Below are 8,805 nucleotides of genomic sequence, written 5' to 3' on the forward strand. Positions count from 1 at the left end.
TTGGTATTCCTGGTTTTGTTTGCAAGTCTCTATTTGGGCTTCCATAGTAGTCTGTGTCATAGTAGTCTGTGTCAATCAGATCACCTCGCAGGTGCCTAGTCTCCAGACACTGTAATTTGCAAAATTTAAGACTTTCTTCTTAAGAGCAACCCTTTGTTCCATTCACTAATCTTGTTGCCCTTCTCTGAACTCGTTCCAACAGCTCTACATCCTTCTTAAAATGAGGCCTCCAGACCTATATACAGTACTCAAGTTGTGGCCTGCCCATTGCCTTATACAAGGGGATAATCACCTCCTTATCCCTGCTAGAAAAATTCCTGTATATCATTGACAAGACACTATGAGCTACTCTTGCAGACTGTCTGCACTGCTCAGAAAATTTCATATCTGCCTGCACAATTACCCCAAGGTCCTTTTTGTTCTCTACCACTGTCGGTGTAGTACCACAGAGTGATGGCGCCTCTGTAACCAGGTGGGCGGGAACGGCAGTGCGCAGCACACGTTTCTTGATTAGACCGGGGTTCGAGCCCGTGACCGCCAAATACGGAGGATGCAGAAAGTTTCAGGGAATGACCACCGCATATCCTCGGAGCAATATGGCCTTAGTTGCTAATGCTCATAAAAACCAAATAACAACAACCACCACAGAGTGATACTACACTGACAGCAAAGTCTTGACATAGCCGAGTGGTCAGGAGTGGAGGTGCAGTAGCACACGCCCTTTGAGTGGACCGCGGTTCAAGCCTGTGACTGCTAAATACGATTAACATTTGTATTGATCGATTTATTGTAAATTCCGCTGACCTGGTGGTTATGCTAGAGTATAAACAAGAATATATTTTTTTAAAGCATTGGCAGTAGAAGCACTTCAATGCAGCATAAAGTTCCCTAAACCTGTGGAAGGTCTGCCCCTTTCCATACTTGTGTTTTTATTTTGGAAACCCCAAACACGAGAGGTATTAGAACCTATAGTACTTAGTATCGTGCATGAGTTGGAGGTTGAGAAGAAGAAAGAAGATATTTGTTGACATTAAACTTGAACTTGTGTAGACTATAATTTTCAGGAAATACGTATGAAGGTAGGTTGTTTCAGAAAACGGCAGTTGAATGAATAAACGAGGAAGATGAAAAGTTGGTTCTGTGAGTAAGTTGGACAGCAAATGGATGTTGGCTGGTGGCAGCACATGTTCGGACTGTTTTGAAAGAGAGAGTGGGAATTATAGAAGCCAGTTCAGAAGAACAGTGCCCATCGAAGTATATGTAGAAAAGGCATGCAGCAGAAACAGTACATCTATGAGACTGAGAGTGGAGAGACTCTGTTAGAGGTGAGTCATTAATTAACTTTACTTCCCTCTTCTGAATGGAATCTAGAAGCCTGAGAGAAGTTTTGGGAGCACCGCCCCAGATGTGGGAACAATGTTCCATGGTAGGCCGGATTTGTGATTTGTACAGAGTGAACAGCTGTTTGGAAGAAAAGTAACGCCAAGAGTGAAAGAGAAAACCAAGTTTTTTAGATGCAGAGGAAGCAATATTTGTGATGTGCTTGTGCCAAGAGAGATTAGAAGTAAGGGTAATCCCCAAAAGATCTTTGTAGGCAAGATGATATCTTGCCTAGAAATTGGAGTGTCACCAAAGATAAGGATAGGAGTAGAAGAATCCTTTTTTTGAGATATAAGACAGGACTGAGTTTTATAAGGATTGAAATCAACTAAGTTGTCTTTGCCCCACTGCAGAATTACCTGGAGATCGGCATTTAAGGAATTGGTAGCAGATATTCAAGAAGTTGAAGCTGATTGAGCAGGGCAAGTTTCTCAAACTAGAAAGTAATGTGCTCTTATCAGCAAAACTATGGATAAGATTTCTGGTCAATGGAAGAAAGTCATTAATATACAAGAGGAAAAGCGTGGGGAAAAGAACTGAACCTTGGGGGACAGCAGCATTAGTGGAGAAGTTGAAGACAGAGAGCTATCTACCATCACCCTCAGTGAGCGGTCAGAGAGAAAACTGGATAACCAATTAGAAAAAACAGTTGGAAAAACCATAAGACGAAAGCTTGTTTAGAAGACCTTTATGCCAAACACAATCGAAAGCCTTTGAGATGTCAACAGCAACTGCTTATGTTTCGCCAAACTTTTCCATTGAATTTGTCCATAAATGGGTAACATAAGCTAGAATATCACCAGTGGATCGACACTGATGGAATCCATACTGGCGATCGTTGATCAGACGGAAGGTTTCTAGCTAGTTTAAGAGTTGGCGATTAATTGATTTCTCCATTACTTTAGATAGAGTAGAAAAAATTGCAATGGGACGATAATTGGATGGGAGGGATTTGATGCCCTTTTGAGGAACTGGCTGGATATGAGCAAATTTCCAAGCAGAAGGAAAAACACCTTTGGAATAAGAAAGTGTAAAAAGGTTTTTTTTTTTTTTTATGTGAACCCCAAACACGAGAGATATTAGAACCTATAGTACTTAGTACCTTGCTTGGGTGGAGGTTGAGAAGACGAAAGAAGATATTTGTTGACATTGGACTTGAACCTCTGTAGATTGTAATTTTCAGGAAATACGTATGAAGGAAGGTTGTTCCAGAAAACAGCAGTTGAATGAATAAATGAGGAAGATGAAAAGTTGGTTCTGTGGGTTTGAAGTTGGACAGTAAATGGATGTTGGCTGGTGGCGGCACATGTTCGGACTGTTTTGAAAGAGAGAGAGGGAATTATAGAAGCCAATTTAGAAGAACAGTGCCCATGGAAGTAACTGTAGAAGAGCATGCAGCAGAAACAATACGTCTATGAGAAAGTGAGTGGAGAGACTCTTTTAGAGATGAATCATTAATTAACCTAACTGCCCTCTTCTGAATGGAATCAAGAAGCCTGAGAGAAGTTTTGGGGGCACCACCCCAGATGTGGGAACAATATACCATGGCAAGGCGGATTTGCGATTTATACAGAGTGAGCAGCTGTTTGGAAGAAAAGTAACGCCAAGAGCGAAAGAGAAAACCAAGTTTTTTAGATGCAGAGGAAGCAATATTTGTAATGTGCTTGTGCCAAGAGAGATTAGAAGTCAGGGTAATCCCCAAAAGAGATATATCATTTTGCCTAGAAATCGGAGTGTCACTAAAGATAAGCATAGGAGCAGAAGAATCCTTTTTGCAAAATATAAGACAAGACTGAGTTTTAGAAGGGTTGAAATCAACTAAGTTGTCTTTGCCCCACTGGAGAATTACCTGAAGATCGGCATTTAAGGAATTGGTAGCAGATTTTCGAGAAGTTGAAGGTGATTGAGCAGGACAAGGTTTCTCAAAATGGAAAGTGGAATGCAATGTGCTATCATTGGCAAAACCGTGGATAGGATTTCCAGTCAGTGGAAGAAGGTCATTAATATACAAGAGGAAAAGAGTGGGGGAAAGAACTGAACCTTGGGGGACACCCGCATTAGTGGAGAAGTTAGAAGACAGAGAGCCATCTACCATCACCCTCAGTGAGCGATCAGAGAGAAAACTGGATAACCAATTACAAAAAACAGTTGGCAAACCATAAGATGGAAGCTTGTTTAGAAGACTTTTATGCCAAATACGATCAAAAGCCTTTGAGATGTCAAGAGCAATTACTTGTGTTTCACCGAACCTTTCCATTGAATTAGTCCATAAATGAGTAACATAAGCCAGAATATCACCATTGGATCGACACTGATGGAATCCATACTGGCGATCGTTGATCAGTCGGAAGGTTTCTAGCTAGTTTAAGAGTTGGCGGTTAATTGATTTCTCCATTACTTTAGGGTGCCTCCATAGCTAGGTGGGCAGGAGCGGCAGTGCATACCACACGCTTCTTGATTAGACCGGGGTTCGAGCCCATGACCACCAAATACGGAGGATGTGGAAAGGTAGGGAATGACCACCGCATATCCACGGAGCAATATGGCCTTAGTTGCTAATGCTCCTAAAAACCAAATAACAACAACAACCATTACTTTAGAAAGAGTAGAAGGAATTGCAATGAGACGATAATTGGATGGGAGGGATTTGTCACCCTTCGTAGGAATTGGCTGGATATGAGCAAATTTCCAAGCAGAAGGAAAAACACCTTTGGAGTAAGAAAGTGAAAAAAGGTGGCAAAGAATAGGAGTAAGGTCAGGAGCACAGGTTTTGAGAATAAGTGGAGAAATACCATCAGGACCTGGAGCTTTCTTAGCATCAAGATTCGTCAAAATCCTTCTGACATCCTTTTGACGGAAGACCACAATAGGCATTGAATGGAGCGTGTTGGGAATGGTGGGAGGTTTTTTCCAAGATCATTAATACATGAGCTGGAAGAAAAATGGGATGCTAGCATGTCAGCTTTATCCTTGGCTGAAGTGACAACAGAACCATCTGGTTTGGACAGAGATGGGAGCAGAGATGGGCAAAAGTTGCGGCCAATAGCTTTGGCAAGAGACCAGAAGCTCGGCTACCATTAGGGCAAGAAGCAAGTTTTCTACTCTTAGCCTGTTCAAACTCTAGTTTGGACTGATTAATAACTGCTTTACAATTGTTGTGAGCTTTTGTGTAGGCAGCAAATGAAACTGAAGAATTAGAATCAAGCCAATTACGATATGCAACATTCTTCTCTTGAACAGCCTTAGCACATTTATTGGAAAACCAAGGTTTAGATAAAGGGCGAGATTTTAAAGTGGAGTGTGGGATAAAGGATTCCATTCCTGCAAGAATAATTTCACTGACACGATCTGAGCAACCGTTGACATCAGAAGTTTTGAAACAGTAATCTGACCATGGAAAAGAAGAAAAGAAGTCTCGCAGGTCATCCCATTTTGCATTCTTGTAATGCGAAACAACAAGAGGTTGGGAATAGCCATGAGATAAAGGTTCCATTGGAGAAGAGACAATCGCCAAGTTGTGATCTGAAGTGCCTAAAAGACCTCTCACTTCAACCGTGTACTTAGAAGGGTTGTTTGTGAGAAAAAGATCAAGCGTATTGGCTGTATGATTAGGGTTGTCCGGTTATCTTGTAGGTAAATGAACAATCTGTGCTAGGTCATTAGTAATTGCAAAAGCCTCAGCATCTTGACCTGCTGGGTCGGTGTGACTAGAAAATGGAAGCCAGCCGGAGTTGTGAATATTAAAATCACCATGGAAAATTACCTCACTGTTAGGAAAGTTGGACTGAAGAAAGTCAAGTTGCAAAAAAAGAGGAAGTCAAAGAGCTCCAAGTGAGTAGTGGATTTGGGAGAACGGTAGAGACAACAGATGAATTTGACACAATGAGGTAGAGAGATTTTAAGCCAGAGAAGATCAAAGAGAGGAGATTCCAAATTGCCAAATCTCTGACAGGGAATATCAGAACGGACATATGCACAAGTACCACCTTTGAGGCAAAAGGAATCATACAGTGAATAATTTGGGCATCTGAGATGAGCAGTAGTTGAATCAACCGATAACTGAGATTCTGTCACAAAAAAGTACATGGGGTTTGGCAGACTGCAAGTGGAAATGGACATCGTTAAGATTAGAATTGAGACCACGTATATTTGTGAAATGAATTAGGAAGTGCTTGGGAGGTTTAGATCTTTTCGCAGATAAGCTTGCTCTATTAGTTTGACAATTCATGGTGTATTCAATAGTAAGAAAAAGTGGGTGGGACATGCTGTATGAAATAATGAAATTTTTGGATATGGCGTACACGTGGTAAGAATATACCCAGATCCTTGACATAATGTGGCCTCGACAATGCTCCCCGCATACACACTACTCGGACTCCCTCCAGTCACTATCTGGCAGAGTGGAGGTAGCAAGATTATACACTAGCTGATCCGGAAGCCTCCTAGAGAGTTACCAATAGGTTCAGTCCGGTGTACTAACTAGCGGCCGGCTTGCGAACACTGTTTTAGAGCTGTACCCTCGAAATGTAAGGAATATTGGATCTCGCCACAACGTTAATCCTCACCTCAAAAGTCATCACTTATACTGCATGATGGAAGAGATAGGTAAGGGTTAACCGGAACTTAGCTCTAGAGACTAAACATGGGTTCCACCACTTCAAGCCTCCAATAAGCAAAGTGATGGTATTTCACTGGTTGATGAGAGTCATCTACCACCTAGTACTGCCTGGTAACATAGAGGGGCGGCGTTCCTCCATTTGGTGTGGGCGTCATACGTCGACCCCTGCTTACGTTGGTTCACACCTGGGTGGTCACCCACCATTTACTTGTGCATCGAGGTTATACCCAGGATTACTAACAGTCCCACCATCGTGAAGGTGCAAGCAGAGGATTTAGCTGTCAAAGACCATCCGGACTTTGCTGAAATTGGGTCCACTTGACTTGAGTGTCACCCGAATATCAGTTCCATCAGCGTCTTAGGCTCCCAGATAGCAAGTACAGCTTGTCTGGCATATCTGAGAAATGTCTGTGACAACCTCAATAACCAAGAACAAAGTGGTAAAGAACAGGAGTAAGTTCAGGAGCACAGGTTTTGAGAACAAGTGGATAAATACCATCCGGACCTGGAGGTTTCTGAGCATCAAGATTCATCAAAATCCTTCTGACATAATTTTTACAGAAGACCATAGGAGTCATTGAATGGAGTATGCTGGAAATGGTGGTAGGTGTTTTACCAACATCATTAATACATGAGTTTCGAAGAAAAATGGGATGCAAGCAGGTCAGCTTTATCCTTGGCTGAAGTGACAATAGAGCTCTGGTTTTGACAGAGGTGGGAGCAGAGATGGGCAAAAGCTGCAGCCAATAGTTTTGCCAAGAGACTAGAATGCTCGACTACCATTAGGGAAAGAAGCAAGTTTTCTACTCTTAGCCTGTTCAAAATCTAGTTTGGACTGATTAATAACTGCTTTACAGTTGTTGTGAGCTCTGGTGTAGGCAGAAAATGAAACTGAAGAAATGGAAAGAAGCCAATTATGATATGCAACATTCTTCTCTTGAACAGCCTTAGCACAACTTAACAGCCTCTTGTGGAGAAAGTTCAAAAATACAATTTATAAATGCAAATGATTTATTTCTGGTGGCCCTTTTTAGGACCGTTCCATTGGCAAACTTTAAACTGTTAAATATCCCTCAATATTCTTATAATAAATGTCTTCCATGAGATTTGGAAGTATTCTTTGATGATCTGCTTGAGAATCCTTTAGCTTTTAGGGCCTCTGATTTTAGAGCAGGCTTACCAATCTCGGGATGTCTGATAACATCAAAGCTACCTCTGTAGAGGTAGCAGTTTCAATAATCACCCCAATCTCCCCTATCTTTCTGACAGATTTTACTTTCACTTTCTGCAGGCGTAGGGCCAGTTTGTCAGTCACTGCTTTATTGCACAGCCTCACTAAATTTCAGCTGTGCATCAAGAATGGGTGTTAGGATGATAAGCTTCTCATTTTTGTTTTGGTTATTCTTGTTTTGGATTTTTTTTGGGGAGTGGTAGGACTTGTGGGCTGTGTCCTAAGCACACGCACATATGACATTACTTTGTGTTTTTGCTTTGTGGTAATTTCCAGCTTTGTAAGGAGAACTTGGTTCTCTGCATGAAACTCATTTTTTTTTTCTAGTTTTATCTTTTGCCTCATTGCCAAGGTAATTCTGTTAGAATTGACTGACATTAGTTCTTTAAGGCCATTTCTGACTTTGGAAATAGTACTCAAAGGACCTAAACTTTGAAAGTCCATGTCAGAAGTAGTGTTATGATCAAGTGCACTTTGTGCCATTTATATGAATTCCCTGTTCACACCATTCAGAGGAGGTAGTGGTGAATTTATCTGTATTTTTCCACCTTCCTTTTAGTAAGGGGGAGGGTGTTTGAAGTTTAATTCACTGCGCTTTTTCTGTTCGCCAAAGGAGCTTTTGCCAGATGCAGGAAACTCCATAGCAAACTTTTACCTATAATAAAAAATAAAAAAATAACCCAGGAGCAATGTTATAGCATTGGAAACCCACTACAGAAAGACCGAATCGGATGGGTGATGGGGTTGTGCTCTTAGTTAAGAAGTATATTAAATATAAGGCAGTGCATCCTGTTGACATAACTGGGAAAATAAAACTGAAAGTAGGAGTTTATTATAGGCCTAATGACTATGATGAGTATGACAGAAAACTATAGAGAAAAATAGTGGGCCAGTAAATCAGAATGTTTTATAATGGGAGATTTAATTTTCCAGATATTAATTGGAACTTGTGAGTTGGTCACTTGTACACACTAGCAAGAATTTTGTGGAGTTATTGGATGACTATTTTCTACAACAGCATGATAGAGAAGCAACAAGAGGAAGCTGTTGATCTGATTGTCAGCAGCAATTTTTCATGCATTAATCCTCTGGTTAAAGACCCTCCAGGTGGCAGTGATCACAGTGTGCTGATGTTGGATTTGCTTTAAAATATAACTGCTGTCAAGGGTAAAGGGAAGGGCTTTTGCTTTCATAAGGTTGACTACAGTGGTCTCAGACAGTTTTTAAATAATCTACAGTGAGACTACCTTTACCAACAGCAAATTATAAATGGAATGCATTCAGGGAAGTAATCATTGAAGCTACCTAGGCTTTTCATACCAACTAAGAATTAACATTCCATGCTTAGACCTAAGTAGATGTTAAATGAACTGATGAGACATGTGGCAGAGAAGAAAAATTTCTAGGATGCATAAAAATTACCAGGTGATACAGAAGCCTATGCTAGATGTAAACTAGACTGCAATCAAGTCACAAAGAAGGTTAGGCAAGCTAAAGTAGAGTAGAGAATTCTTTCACAAAGAAATCATTACGTGGCCAGTGACTTCTTTACTTATATTAACAGTAAAAGGAAGAG

The sequence above is a fragment of the Mastigoproctus giganteus genome, chromosome 2, assembly GCF_048544385.1.
Source record: "Mastigoproctus giganteus isolate SK-2022 chromosome 2, ASM4854438v1, whole genome shotgun sequence".
Lineage (NCBI taxonomy): Eukaryota > Metazoa > Arthropoda > Arachnida > Uropygi > Thelyphonidae > Mastigoproctus > Mastigoproctus giganteus.